The 13,691-nt window shown below is 45.2% G+C and overlaps 1 long non-coding RNA gene across 2 annotated transcripts; it reads left to right on the top strand.

Moving 5' to 3' along the window:
• The first annotated feature begins 862 nt into the window (after positions 1-862).
• LOC136631453 (uncharacterized) lies at positions 863-13,618 on the top strand. Of its 2 annotated transcripts, none has more exons than XR_010793017.1 (3): positions 863-1,064; positions 12,663-12,729; positions 13,380-13,618. It is a non-coding gene; the product is annotated as an uncharacterized lncRNA (long non-coding RNA). The 2 variants fall into 2 exon arrangements; XR_010793016.1 differs by lacking the exon at positions 863-1,064 and adding an exon at positions 2,852-2,941.
• The last annotated feature ends 73 nt before the right edge of the window (positions 13,619-13,691 follow it).

Below are 13,691 nucleotides of genomic sequence, written 5' to 3'. Positions count from 1 at the left end.
TCAGCTCCATTGATTGGCTCAGCCTCAGATTTCCATCATAAATTATATGGCAGGTCCCGAATTGGCAAACGTCATTTGAACAAGACAGAATTGTATTTTGTCACTGTATGCCTCTGCAGGGAATTTGGAGCTCTGTATTAGAGAGACATGGTCCCAACCCCTATAAATGATCAGTGCAGAATTTTGAATCTCAAAATCAGATGAGAAATTTCCTTTGAATAGCCTATAAATCAGAGATCTTGCATACCTTGGTGTTCATATTCCTCGATAACTTTTCCAATGTTCATTTGTACCTTCATGGGATGGCCATTTAGACTCGGACCTCAATAATAATAATCTTTCTTTGTATAGCTCCAACTTTTTCCGCAGCCACAAGGCACTGGACTACACAAGAGTCTAACACGACGGGGTCCTTCGCTTTACAATCTTCATTTATTTTCACATCAATGAAACTTATGTCATTTGAACTCAATGCAATCCGTCCAACCCGTGGCCCTTCCGCAATGACATTTTGGAAAGCTCATGGGTGCCTGCTTCATCACCTAGCAGACCATTCACAGTACAGAAAGCAGAAAGAAATGACAGGTATGCGCAGATGCCGGCTAGGCACAGAGTTGGATTCCACTGCGGGCTCCCACATGCAGAATCCAACCCGGTCGTGTGCAGCTGACCTTAAGAGAGCAGTCAAGAGAATGTAGACACAGTGGCTCCTTGCATCCAAAAAGTTCAGAGTGCAGAAATTGTCATCCAAGGTGATGGTGCCTGCCTCCTGGGATAATGAAGGGATACTGCTTGTGGACTGCCTTCCAAAGGGTTTTACTATCACAGCAATGTATTACACAACATTTCTGGATAAATTGAAAGAAGCATAGAAGTCAAAAATACACAGAAAGTTGATCCAAGATGTCGTGTTCTTGAATGACAATGCCTCGTTCCACACAGAAGCCAAAACCCAGAACTCGCTGGCTGAACTGGGCTTTGAAGTGCTGGATCATCCTTTTTATTCACCTGATTTGGCACCTTTAGATCATCATCTGTTTTCTAATTTGATGAAACACCTCAAGGTAACCAAATTTGTCTTAATTTCTGACGCAATTGCAGCAGCTGACGTCTGGTTTGCCACCCAACCAAAGCAATTCTATCTGGATGGAGGGGACTATGTAGAATAATTGTGAAATTTCATTGTTCTATGTCAATTTTTTGTGGTCAAAGCCAAAGACTTATCAGCACCCCTAGTAGTTGCTCAATCACTGGAATGTATGATCTTTTCATGTTGTAATGATTGTTAAGGAGGTCCAGAAGATAATAAGAGCATGAGAACAGATGGGTGCTGGCAGTCTGTGACTTGTAGAACCTAATACAATGGCTTATTGTCTTCTTAATGTAAATCTGGCGCAGTTCCTGCAGGTTCCCTTTCTGAACAGTTATCAGTACTTATAATTACATAAGGGAACATGACAGATGAGAGCGCCTGGACATGAAGATGTGAGAGCGCAGATCCCCCACATCCATCATTACCTACTCTTCCATGTGGAGGGAGATAATGGTCTGCACCAGTCACAAATCTCTGCAATACACAATACTTGTACATAGATCTTCTGGCTTTCACACTTTGTAATTAATTACCACTTTAGTGTCTCAGATTCTCACCGTTTTCAAGATTTCTTCTTGCTGTTGGAGAATGGTAGCAATTTTGTTTACATTCTGAAACTGGAAACCTGTGAAGTCTTAATACTTCTCACAGCAGAGAGTTTACTATAAATCACAAGACAGTGCTAGCGCTGGCCTTGCCTTACCACCAAATACTGCAGTGTCTAAACAGCAGTGCCACACAATTTAATATCATCACACAGTTCCCAAATTACAACTCCATACAGTGCCCAAATAATGCCGCCATAGAAGGGTCAGATACACTCATTGTCAAACAAACACCCTCCCCTAGAAGTTGTCAGAATTGAATAAAACCTTCTCTGTGTGTTGATATAAGTAATTACAATATCAGAGCAAAAATATATTTATTGCAGAAAACTAAACAATAGAAGGGAGGCTCCAGCACCCTGTAACCAACACTAGCTTGGATACAAGATGTGATACGGGCGGGCATGGAGGCTCTGGTACCCTGTAAGCGCCTCTAGCTTGGATACAAGATGTGATATGGGCGAGCATGAAGGCTCTAGTACCCTGTTGTACCGCCTCTAGCTTGGATACAAGATGTGATACAGGCGGGCATGGAGGCTCTAGTACCCTGTTGTACCGCCTCTAGTTTGGATACAGGATGTGATAAGGATCGGCATGAAGGCTCTAGTACCCTGTTGTATCACTGCTAGCTTGGATGGAAGATGTGATACGGGCCGGCATAGCAGCTCTAGTACCCTGTTGTACCAACTCTAGCTTGGATACAAGATGTGATACACGCGGGCATGGAGGCTCTAGTATCCTGTTGTACCACCTCTAGCTTAGATACAAGATGTGAAACGGGCAGCCATGGAGGCTCTAGTAGCCTGTTGTACTGCCTCAAGCCTGGATACAAGATGTGATACAGGTGAGCATGGAGGCTCTAGTACCCTATTGTATTGCCCCTAGCTTGAATGCAAGATGTGATACGGGCAGGTATGGAGGCTCTAGTACCCTGTTGTACCACCTCTAGCTTGGATGCAAGATGTTATACGAGCGAGCTTGGAGGCATACAGGTTCTGTATGGTATCTTGCAGTATATCGCTCCACCTTTGCTGTAATTGAGCCTCTAGATCATGCAACCTCATAGGCTGTCAATAAATCTGGAGACCGGGCAGGCCACGGAAGTGTAGTAATGTTGTGGAGGAATTCCTGTGACACCTTTTATGTGTGCCAACGAGATTTATGCTGCTGGAAAATACCTCTTAGAAGCTGCCATGAGAGGAACACATGTGGCTGCAGGATGTCCTGAACATATCGCTGAGAGGTTAGTCAAAACAAAATAGAAACTGCAAAAGTTTAGTGTTGGGGTTCCCCCTGCTGCCACCTGGATCTGTACACTACAGGATACCAGTGATGACATCATAACACTACGGGCTCACCTGGACTACAGGTGCTGAGCGGGTTAACCCCCTTCTTCATGCTGGGGGCCCACTTAGTGCCAGGTAAGCTAACATCTGCTACCCATTCAAGATCCCTTTGTCGCTCTCTTGTCCATGTTTTTATGCAACTGAGAGGTTAGTGTCCCTCATACCACTACTAGGGGTGACCGACTGTCGTATGCGATTGTCCCCCAGACTATCAAACTAGCAGTGGGGGCAGTGTGCCGCTCCACAGCAAAGGCAGGATTAAGGCGCTCACCCCTAGGTCTCAAGACAATCCAATTCCACTCCGTAGCAGTCTTGTTTTGTCATTGCAAACGGCGACAACATAGGGAGGGTGTCAAAGGCAGTACATATAATTTGCGCTGTGAGACCAAATGTCTTTCAACCAAGCGCCTGGAAATGGTTCCAACAGACACGGGCCTGCAATGATGGTGCCACCTGTCTCTGGATATCGGACAATGAAACAGTTGAAGCTGCTCGTGCTTATCAGATGATCAGAGGATCCTCTCTTATGGTGGTCTGTTGAGGGCGTCCTGAGCCCGGTCACCTTGTGTGTGTGTGTCTTCATGCATCCACTAGTCCCAACACCTGCTAACAGTCTGGTCAGAACGACCTAGGTGGCGAGCAATTTTTCTATACGATCATCCAATTTTTTGCATGCCAATAATGTGCTCACAGTCAAACTCTCTTAACTTGACGAGGTAATTTTGATACACAGTTAGGGCAGCAAGTTGAATTCTTTTCTCAGGAGAGCAAAGCAAAGCTATGACTCTGTAAGGAGCCTTGTGAAGTGCCAACAGGTCTTTATACAAGTCTTGAGCACGGACCCTCAGAGGTTTCTGATTGACGTGTCATTAAATTCCATCTTCCTTCAATGAACGTGATACAATGTAACATTTAATTCCATCTGGAGACTTATTTTCTCTAAAGTTCATATTTAATAGCGTTTTGCAGGAATCTTGTTCTGATTTTCTACAATTACCATCTATTAATAATATCCTTGACACTTTCCATTTGGTTTAAGTTTAATGCTGTAGTCCAGTTATTAATAGTACCATGTGCTGCTGTGTTTTCAACAGGCTTTATCGAAGTTGTCTAAGGAAGAAAACCACTCTCCATGTGCCCTATTAGGGTAAATGGGCATTAGAGAGGGGTACGCCAGCTCAGGACTGCTGTCCGTGAGTTACTCTGTACAAGGGGCTCCCATTCTGGCAGACTCAAGTTGTCTCTGTATTACATGGATAGACCTTCACCTAGCTGGCTGTGATCCCCAACGGCCACATTTGTCTTAAATGAGACTACTAATTTAATATGCTATACCGCCTGTAAAGGATTAGATGTAATACTGAAAGTGTTTTCAATAAATAATGCACACCAAAAAAGAAAATTGACCCACAAAAACCATGAATGTATAATAACATGACATGGGTATAACCGAGTCCCTATCGCTGCGACCATACCCCCTTTTACCAAATAAACGCCAACACACCATCTCAGATTAAATTGTCCACAGCAGTCTTTTTATTAAAAATAACAAAATATATAACATTACAATACGAAACCAAAGGGAGGTCATAGGAGCCCCAAAATCTAATCTGTCGCCTCACCAAACAGGGAAATATTTTGTACTGCCTCCCGCAACATGCCACCAACTTGGAAGACCCTATTTCCCAACAGCACGCCCCCCGCCACAAACCAAACTGAGTCAGGAGACCCACACTCACCAACTGGCCTCTAGTTTCCTACCTCCTGACACTGGGGCCTGCTAGCCCTCCACTCATCTTTGCAAGGTACCACCCTGTCAAAACCATGGGGCGACAGATCCACCTACCAACACTATAAAGAATGAGGGGGGGGGGGTAACTATCTAGCCCCTGCCTTTACCCTGCCCCCCAAAACCCAATTTGCTGACTCCCCAGGACCCACCCTTTCCGTCACAGCTAGCACTGCTTGACCCCTTCAAGCCTGCGCGGCACCCCACAACACCAGGGCACGCTCTATACCCTCCCGATTTCCCTCTAAACATAAATCTGTCCCAATGGCATTTAAATGCCAAATCTCTGTACCTAACTGCTACACCACTATGTTTTCCCACAAAACGAGACAGTTCTCTATTAAGTTTAAAGCAAGCTTTATCCAGCCCTTTAACGGACCATGCAAAGCACCACATTTTTTGGGGTACAATCTCCGACCATAAAATATTTAAACCACTATATGACATCAGCAAACGTAGCATGTCATATCAAGTAGCCCGTGAAAGGTCCCTACACAGCCTTTTCCCGAGGTCATTACCCTCTACATGTAACACTAAAAGGTCTGGCACCCTATCCAGACTCACTAGTCTTTGCACCTCCTGCAGCACCTTACACCATGACATCCCTCTTTTCCCAATCCACCGAATCACCACCGTGCTTGTGTCAAAGCACAAATGCCTCCCATCCACCCTAACACCTGCCCTTTCAGCCCCCAATAAACAAACAAATGCCCCAATATCCGAGCTAATGCCGGACTTTTCTCTACAAAATAAAACGGAACATGCAGTAAGTCCACCCCTTGTAACACTAGAACACTCCCCTTTCTACAATCATTCTGGTCTGGCATACAACTTGTACCGCTCCAACTCCCATTTACCTATTTTTTTGACCACCTACTCCTGCATTCCATGCACCGCAGCTTCCATGGCTGCCCCCACTCTGAAAGAGTGCGTCCCAAACCTCGCACTATCCACCCCCACCTTCCCCAAAGTCCTCTTCAATACCGCATTAAACTGGTAACGAGAAGAAAACTCACCATCAGCATGCTTCAACAACGGAGAGACTCCCACCCCCGAAACAGCTCCATATCTTTGCCACGTCTTCAACTGGTACATCTCCGCCCAGGACACCCCACCTATTACTACTCGCTGACCACGGCCCATCTGGTCAGTCTTAGACCTTCTCACAAAAATCTCCATCATAAAATCCTCAGCCTGCACACCTCCCCCTACCATCTTACTAAGTGAAACAAGCTCCCCCACTCTTGAAGCCCTAAAGAAGACCAGTGAAAAAAGCACCTTAAATAGCAACCTCTCAAACTGCTTCCCGCAAATGTCCTCCAACGCTACCCCCAACTATTCCAACAAACCAAAGTAAGTTGGCCTCTGCACGTCTCCACCACCCTTTCCTCTTCTAAAACTCTTCAAAGCTTTTTTCACCAAAACATTTTTGGTAATTTCACACTCCCCCCTCAACTTACAACCGATTGCCACTACTGCCATAGAACAATTCACCCGTCCTATCGTAAACTTCTGCCGTGTCCCTTCACCCAACCAACTCAGCAACACTCCCACTCCATCCTGCTCTAGAGCTCCAACCCCAAAGCGTCCTAACCATTCCTCCCACTCTCGCCATACTGCTAAGTAAGTTGCCCATGTCCTCTGAGCAAGTGACCCCTAAATTAAGTTTCCCACTGCCTACATACCAAGCTCCAAAGTTGAACTAGGCACATTTTCCCTTCTTCATCTGCTCCTGGGGCCAGTGTAAGGGTTGTGCTGGCTGGGATTTGTTGTGCTACATAGGTTTCTAGCAGCACAGCCCCACAGGTTTGGAATGATTGAGCTGGCTGGGTGTGGTGTTCTTCTGCTAGCCAATCACCACTGGTCTGTTTGCAGATAAATATCCGCCCTCTGCAAGGGAAAGATGGTAACCCTTCACTCTAAGGTTTGGTTTCCCTGGTGAGCAGTCATGTTTCCTTTGCAGCTTGCTGTGTGTTTGGTGTCTGGTTTCCTCGTAACTTGCTGTATGATTTGTGTCCTGTGTGCCAGACACAAGGACCTTTGATCGTCCCTATCTCTGTTGGTCCTGTTGGCAGTCCCTATCTCTTTTATGTTTAGGTGGGCAAGTGAGCACCAAGCCCACATAAATGTTGTGGACTGCCAACAAGACCCAAACACTCACCATGCATACCAGCACACATAACAGATGAAATTGCTGTAATAAATATTAGGGATTAGTTAATGAATTGGCCAAGTCACATAAGCCGTGAGCCCAGCGATCAAGGGTCCTCGTGTCTCACGGTCCCTACACTAGCAAGACAACTGACCTCAAGCTACAGGGAGAATGGCATTAGCCTACCTAATAAGCAAGGCAATCGCCTTGATAAAGGTGGCCCCACACTGGAACCTCGGTCCTGACTATCCCTGAAGGGTTAATCCTTTGCAATCCAATTTTGGATTCAGGGTTTTCTAGGGGCCTTTCGCTTTCTGCCATTATACAATGGTGCCATCTGCTGGCTAGAGCCAGTACTGCGGTATGTGACATGCTGGAGAGGTCCCCGACAATAGAGCAGCCAGTAATACAGTAAGAATACCCTGGTGGACGTCAAGACACTGGACACAAATCACACAGCAAGCTGAACTGCTCGTAGTAGTGCAGCCAGGTATGCCCCCCTCCCCCCCCCCATACACCCTGTAGGCCTCCCCAATAGAATCTAAATAGCAAAAAAGCCAGGACTGTTTCAAATCAAACTTATCCAGCGGGAGCAGGAAAAATTTCTCCATGTATTTGTCCCACTAGATTTTCCCTTGCCTCCTTTTTCAAGTGTGCCTCTAACAGCCCATGAAAGCACACATATACCTCCCCCTTGGCCTTATTATCCAACCGCACCCCTTCTCAGTCTACCTCCGCTATCTGTTCCATCCCAGTCACCCCAGCCGAGCTTCCTGCTCGGATGCTCTTGCTGCTAGTAGACGCTCTTGACGGCGTGGTCCATACCGACACCAGCGACTGACCCCCTCCCAATTCTTGTTTCTGACAAAATTCCCACAGCTGACCAATAAAATTCTGGAATCCCCCCCACACACCTCTCACTTCACCTAACGCACTCTCACCCCCTATCTCACCAACCAAACCACCCATCACCCGCACAAACTGCCCCCCTATAGTTGACACACATGACAAGGATTATAACTCACCCGGCTGCACAAGGGTTCTGAACCTACCAGCAGCTGGTCCATCTTCACATCGCTGGGGCTTGTCCTCTCCCATGCTTCTCCTCTGACTTGTCTGCTCCCATTCCGACTGCTCCCTCACTGCTGTGGCCGCAGCCGCCGCTGCTTATCCTGGGTCTCCTACTCTTCTTTCCTTCTCAGGGCCAGCTGACTGCCACCCCCTGCTGTCAACCCCATGGTCAGAACTCCTGGGGCTCCCCTCTCCTCCTACTGCTCTGCTCCTCTGCACTGACCTGTTGTTGCAGGGCTGCTCCCCGCATGGCTCTTCATTGGGTGAGCAGCCCCCAGCTCTGCCTGCTGGCTCTGTGTACTGTCGTGAGCTAGGCCCCGCCCCCCTCTGGCAGCACAGGGCCTAGTGCCAGATGCGGCACCACACCGCCTAATGGAAGTTTGGAGACGGGCTCCCTATGCGGCGGCACGCAGGACCCTCCTCAGGGCTGAAATGTGCAGGCGCACACGCCCTGCATGGCCTCCTCTCCCTTAATGCTACGGCCACTGGCACTAACTCCTCCGTCGCCAGCGCTGCTCCTGTCACCTCCTCTAGCCACTGCAGTCCTCTCTCCTCCACCGCTGCTCTGATCCTTTCCAGCAAGGCCTCCATCACTGGTAAGTCTTGGGACTTCTCTCTTCACCCTGCAGTCTTCACCTCTTTCAGCAGTCTTCAGTCTTTTTTCTTCCCTCCGCCAGAAGCTTTCTTCACTCTTCCAGCTGCTTTCTTCACTCTTCTCTCCTTCCCCAGGTTCTCTGCCTTCTTCCTCTGTAAAATGGCTCCTTCTGCTTCGTCACGTGACCTATTTCTGGCCAAACCCCAACCCTATCCCACCCAACCTCCCTTTCCCTTCCCCCTTCCCCTCCCCTTTTGCAGAACCATCTCTTTTTTTTAACCCCTTAAATAGAACATACAGAAATTCATGAATACAAAAGTGCTACAATAGCAGTTTAATATTATTAACTGGGTTTCCTATATATGTTAAGTTAAATAATAGAAATATAAATCCAGCATAGTACATACAGACCCTTAGAATGGTACACCTACAACATACCTTCTGCATCACGGCTTTCTCAAGGGGAAATCTGATACTTTTCAAATTACTGTGCGTGCGCTCTCCCATAGACTTGTATGGAAGAGCACACACGCGACAATCTTAAAAAAGTTAGATTTTCATGCGCCACATGATCTTTAGTTTATGGTGCTGTATACAGGTGACAGGTTCCCTTTAAACGAGTTGTCCGAGTTGTATTTTTTCCGTAAAACCCATTCCCCATGCTATAATATAACTAAATTATAAATCATATTTCAATAAGACATGTAGAGACAGATTTTAATTGGGGATATTATATGACACAGATGCCAAGCAACAAGGTTCCATTGGTCAGGGATTTGAGCCACTCAGCTGCTGTTATCAACGGGCTCCCCAAACCACCCAGAGCAGGGCAAGAGGTGACATAAACACAAATTTGGCAGGAAAGCTCTTAACCAAGCAAGAGTCAAAAGGTAACGTAGTGCTAATGATTAAAATCCCATGCATTTGTACGGTGTTTCCACATTTTTGTCCACCCCCTGTATATTCACTGCTGCACTCTGGATGCTCAACAGGGTCACTCTGGAGCTAAAAAGCAGCCAAGCTATACTAACCCTACGAGTCACATTCAAAATCGCCTCTCTTTCCCCTTTGGATGGTTTCACATGGCTGAGAAATTTGCGTAAGATTTAAGCGTTCCGAGACTCACAAATCTTGTGCAAATATGAACTATTGCATGTCCTATCATTTTATGTTCCTCGGAATGCATCGCTCATTATTTTCAATGAGACAGTAAAACATGGCACAGTGTGTGATGTGGGGTTTCCCATTGAAAACAATAGAAAACATTTATCAATCCTCGAACACAGCTGAAAGCCAAACCAGAGGGTTGCGACTTCACAGAAGTGATGGGAGTCGTTTTTGCCAGTAAAATGCCTCACATTGGCATGAAAAAGCACTCTGGCAAGCATGATATTGGAAAAAAGTAATAGTTCGGAGAGGAGAGGAGTGGGGGGTAGCAGAGGGGAACAGGGGGGAGCCCTCTTTCTCTCCCTGTCCCCCCCCCCCCACTCCCCGCTGCAACCCCCCGCTCACCCACAGTGCACCCGAGTAGTGAAGTATTCGAAAATCGCGGTGCTCGATTGCGAAATCGGCCTTACCGAGTACGTTCGCTCATCTCTACCTATAATCAAATAATTGCAATTTGTGAAAAAAATTGACGTATTGCATATTTTTGGACTTCATATATGGAATCAGTACCTTTTTCATTTGGGTAAAATCAGCAAAAAAAATTAGGTTAGCAGAATTGTTTTTAATCAAATGTAGACCAGTGTTATTAAGTTCAGCAACCAATAATTTCATTTAGAGGAGAGGCTGCACCTATACAATAGGAATGTAGGCTAGAAATGCCCTAAGCAATAGTGGCTCAGCTTCAGGAGTTTCCATAGTGTAGTGTCATTGTGTCGGAGTTTGCACACTGGTACAATCTATAAAATGGCTGCCTCCTGTGTGTCACTTTATGGCTCTTCAGTATTTGTTTAGTAGCGGTCTTTTTCCTCTGCATATGTACAGAATTTGCTTTAATAGTAAACATTTCCTCCATGGCCCATGATATAACACTTTATCCTCTGTTCTTTGTAAGACCATCCTTCTCCATCTATAAAATGGCAGTCTACTAAGCTTATGGGCTCAAAGTAGCTGACCTGTCGAGGCCAGAGCTGCAAGTTTTATACTTACCTTCCCCACCGTTCCCCTGGTTTCAGTACTGAAACCAGCTGCTGCAGTGCATTGAGTGGGGCGTTAAGTGGTCCCCTCCTATTCTAAGTTTGAGGGGACTGCTTAGCATGCCACTCAAAGCACTAGGGAATGGCTGGATAGTTAAGTATAAAACTTACATCCCCGAACTCAGCGGGTCACCTACTTTGAGCCCATAAGCTTAACTTATCGCTCTAAGAACCAACAAAAGCAATAGACATATGGTGTGGAGAAGTGGCTTAACCCCCTAATGACAGGGCCTATTTTGGGCTTAAGGACGCAACGTTTTTGGCGGATTTTCTTCTCCATTTATCAAGTCATAACTTTTTTATTTTTCCGTCGACGCAGCCGTGTAAGGGCTTGTTTTTTGCGTGCCAAACTGTAGTTTTTATCGGCGTCATTTTTGGTTACATAGACTATATTGTAAAACTTTTTTTTTTTTTTTATGATAGCAGGGAGAGAAATGCATCAATTCTGCCATAGAATTTTTTTTTTTTACAGCGTTAATCATGCAGCATAAATAAGACAATCCATTTTTTTTGCGGGTCGGTACGGTTACAACGATACCAAAATTCTTACATTTTTTTTTAGGTTTTTCCACTTTTCTGCAATAAAACCCCTTTTTTTGGAAATCTTTTTTTTTCTAAATCGCTGCATTCAAAGTCCTGCAACTTTTTTATTTTTTGATGTACGGAGCTCTATGATGGCTTATTTTTTGCGAGACGAGCTTAGTTTTTATTGGTGCCATTTTGGGGTACATACGGCTTTCTTGATCACTTTTATTGCGTTTTTAGTGAAGAAAAATTCTAAAAATTAGCATTTTGCCTCAGTTTTTTAGCGTTTTTTAAACGTTTTTTTCCGTGCACAGTAGTCAAAAGCATGTGTAACCTATTGTACGCATCGTTACGGACGCGACAATACCAAATATGTGGGGTTTTAATTTCTTTTTATCTTTTTTTATGCTAATCTGAGAAAAAGCATACAAAAGGGTTTTTTTTTACTTTTTTGAACATTTTTTTTTAAATTCATTTTTTTAAATCTTTTTTGTTACAATATTTGTGTCCCTCGGGGGACTTTCACCACAGTACTGCTGATTGCTGTGATAAGGCATGGCAGGGCTACTGCCCTGCCATGCCTTATCGCTTATACAGCGATTTCAGGCACTGGCAACACAGGACACGTCCCTCTGTGAACTCTTCCCTGCCGCAATCTACTTAGATTGCGGCAGGGAAGGGGTTAACAGCGGAGGGCGCATCTCCGATGCACCCCCCGCTGTTGCAGTGGAAGGCCGGCTGTGACTGACAGCCGGCTCTCGCTGCGGGATAGCGCGGGATCATATGTGATCTTGCGCTATCCCCAGGACGTAAGTTTACGCCCTGTTGCGGGAAGTACCCCGCTCCCTGGACGAAAACTTACGCCCTGGAGCGGGAAGGTTGTTAAAATCCCATATTTTATTAAGTCCTCAATGCTATTACCTAAAACACAGACAGCATTTGCATCTAGAAAAGGGGTAGTTTCATAAAGATAAACCCTGTACATACACCCTATTAGGACACCAGTGAGGGGATCTCCTGCTTCAGACCCCCTTCTATGAGACAGAGAATTGCATTGTAGCTCCAACTGCCTAAAACTAACCTTGTATTATAACTGTAGGGGAAATGCCTGGTTGCCTACAGTTTCTCCCAGCAAGATATTACTATACTATAGCCTTCTATATTACATTATTACTATGCTGTATAATATCACATGTATCGCTTCTCTCTGAATGTTTGGGAACATTGATGTTTTGGCTCCTATAAAAAACATGTAGATCAACTTTCTTTATCTTTCAACTTATAGTTAAGCTGTACTGCTGTCAGGATGGGGAATTACAACTGCCAACCAGCCAGAAGAAGATCTAGAGACTGTAAGAGACCAAATATATCCGTCACACATGTACAGTGACACCGTCTCACACATTCATGACACATACATGTGAACACTCAAAATCACTGTACTAAGCCATAAGTATATTCAGTAACTATCATTACGCACCAGTACACTGTAGTAGTCACATATCACTGTAGTAGTCATATGCATTACTGTAGTAGTCACACCTTCACCTGCAGACATTTTATGGTGTTCTTCTCCCTGGACAGTACGGCAGCCATGGCTCCCCTACAGGTTTCCTCCACTGGGGGTTTTCTTGTTCTGCATGTTGCTGCACCCTCTTCATGCGTGGTGGAAGATAACAACCAAAACACATATAATATATTTCACATTATGTAACTTACTATATTTGCACTAAGTCATTTTTCTATTTCTGTGTATGAAAGTAAAATGTCATGTAAAGGGAAATACTCTATCACGTATAACTAGGATGAGCCATCAGTACGTGACCGCTGCTGGTCAGGCTCCTGGGGTTCGCACTGATCAAGAGAATGAAGAAGCTGCAGCACTTGTTGGACCACAATGGTCCTTTCATTTCCACCAAAGCAAGATCTGCGTGTGACATAAAAGAGGCGATGACTGTAAGAAGAGAGTATAAAATTGCCAATTCTGCTTTTTTCCCAACAGAAGAACATCAAACATGCAAATACGAGGACTGAAATGGGATTTTCTCATAAGAGTCGATGACCTACCTACATAGCAAGCACTTCAACTTCACCAGTTTGCCTATGCTATTTGCACTGCTCATCCACTTGGTATTGATGGAGCCACGCTACGCAAGTAGTGTATTAATGTTTGACAGGCTACACTATTATCATAGAATCTCCGTTTAATATCAAACCCAAGCCAATCAGATCCTAATTAGAGATGAGCGAACGTACTCGGATAAGCACTACTCGTCCGAGTAATGTGCTTTATCCGAGTACCTCTCCGCTCGTC

This window comes from Eleutherodactylus coqui, chromosome 6 (genome assembly GCF_035609145.1).
Source record: "Eleutherodactylus coqui strain aEleCoq1 chromosome 6, aEleCoq1.hap1, whole genome shotgun sequence".
NCBI lineage: Eukaryota > Metazoa > Chordata > Amphibia > Anura > Eleutherodactylidae > Eleutherodactylus > Eleutherodactylus coqui.
Note: the sequence above shows the minus strand (reverse complement) of the source record. Positions and strands in the feature narration are given on the sequence as shown.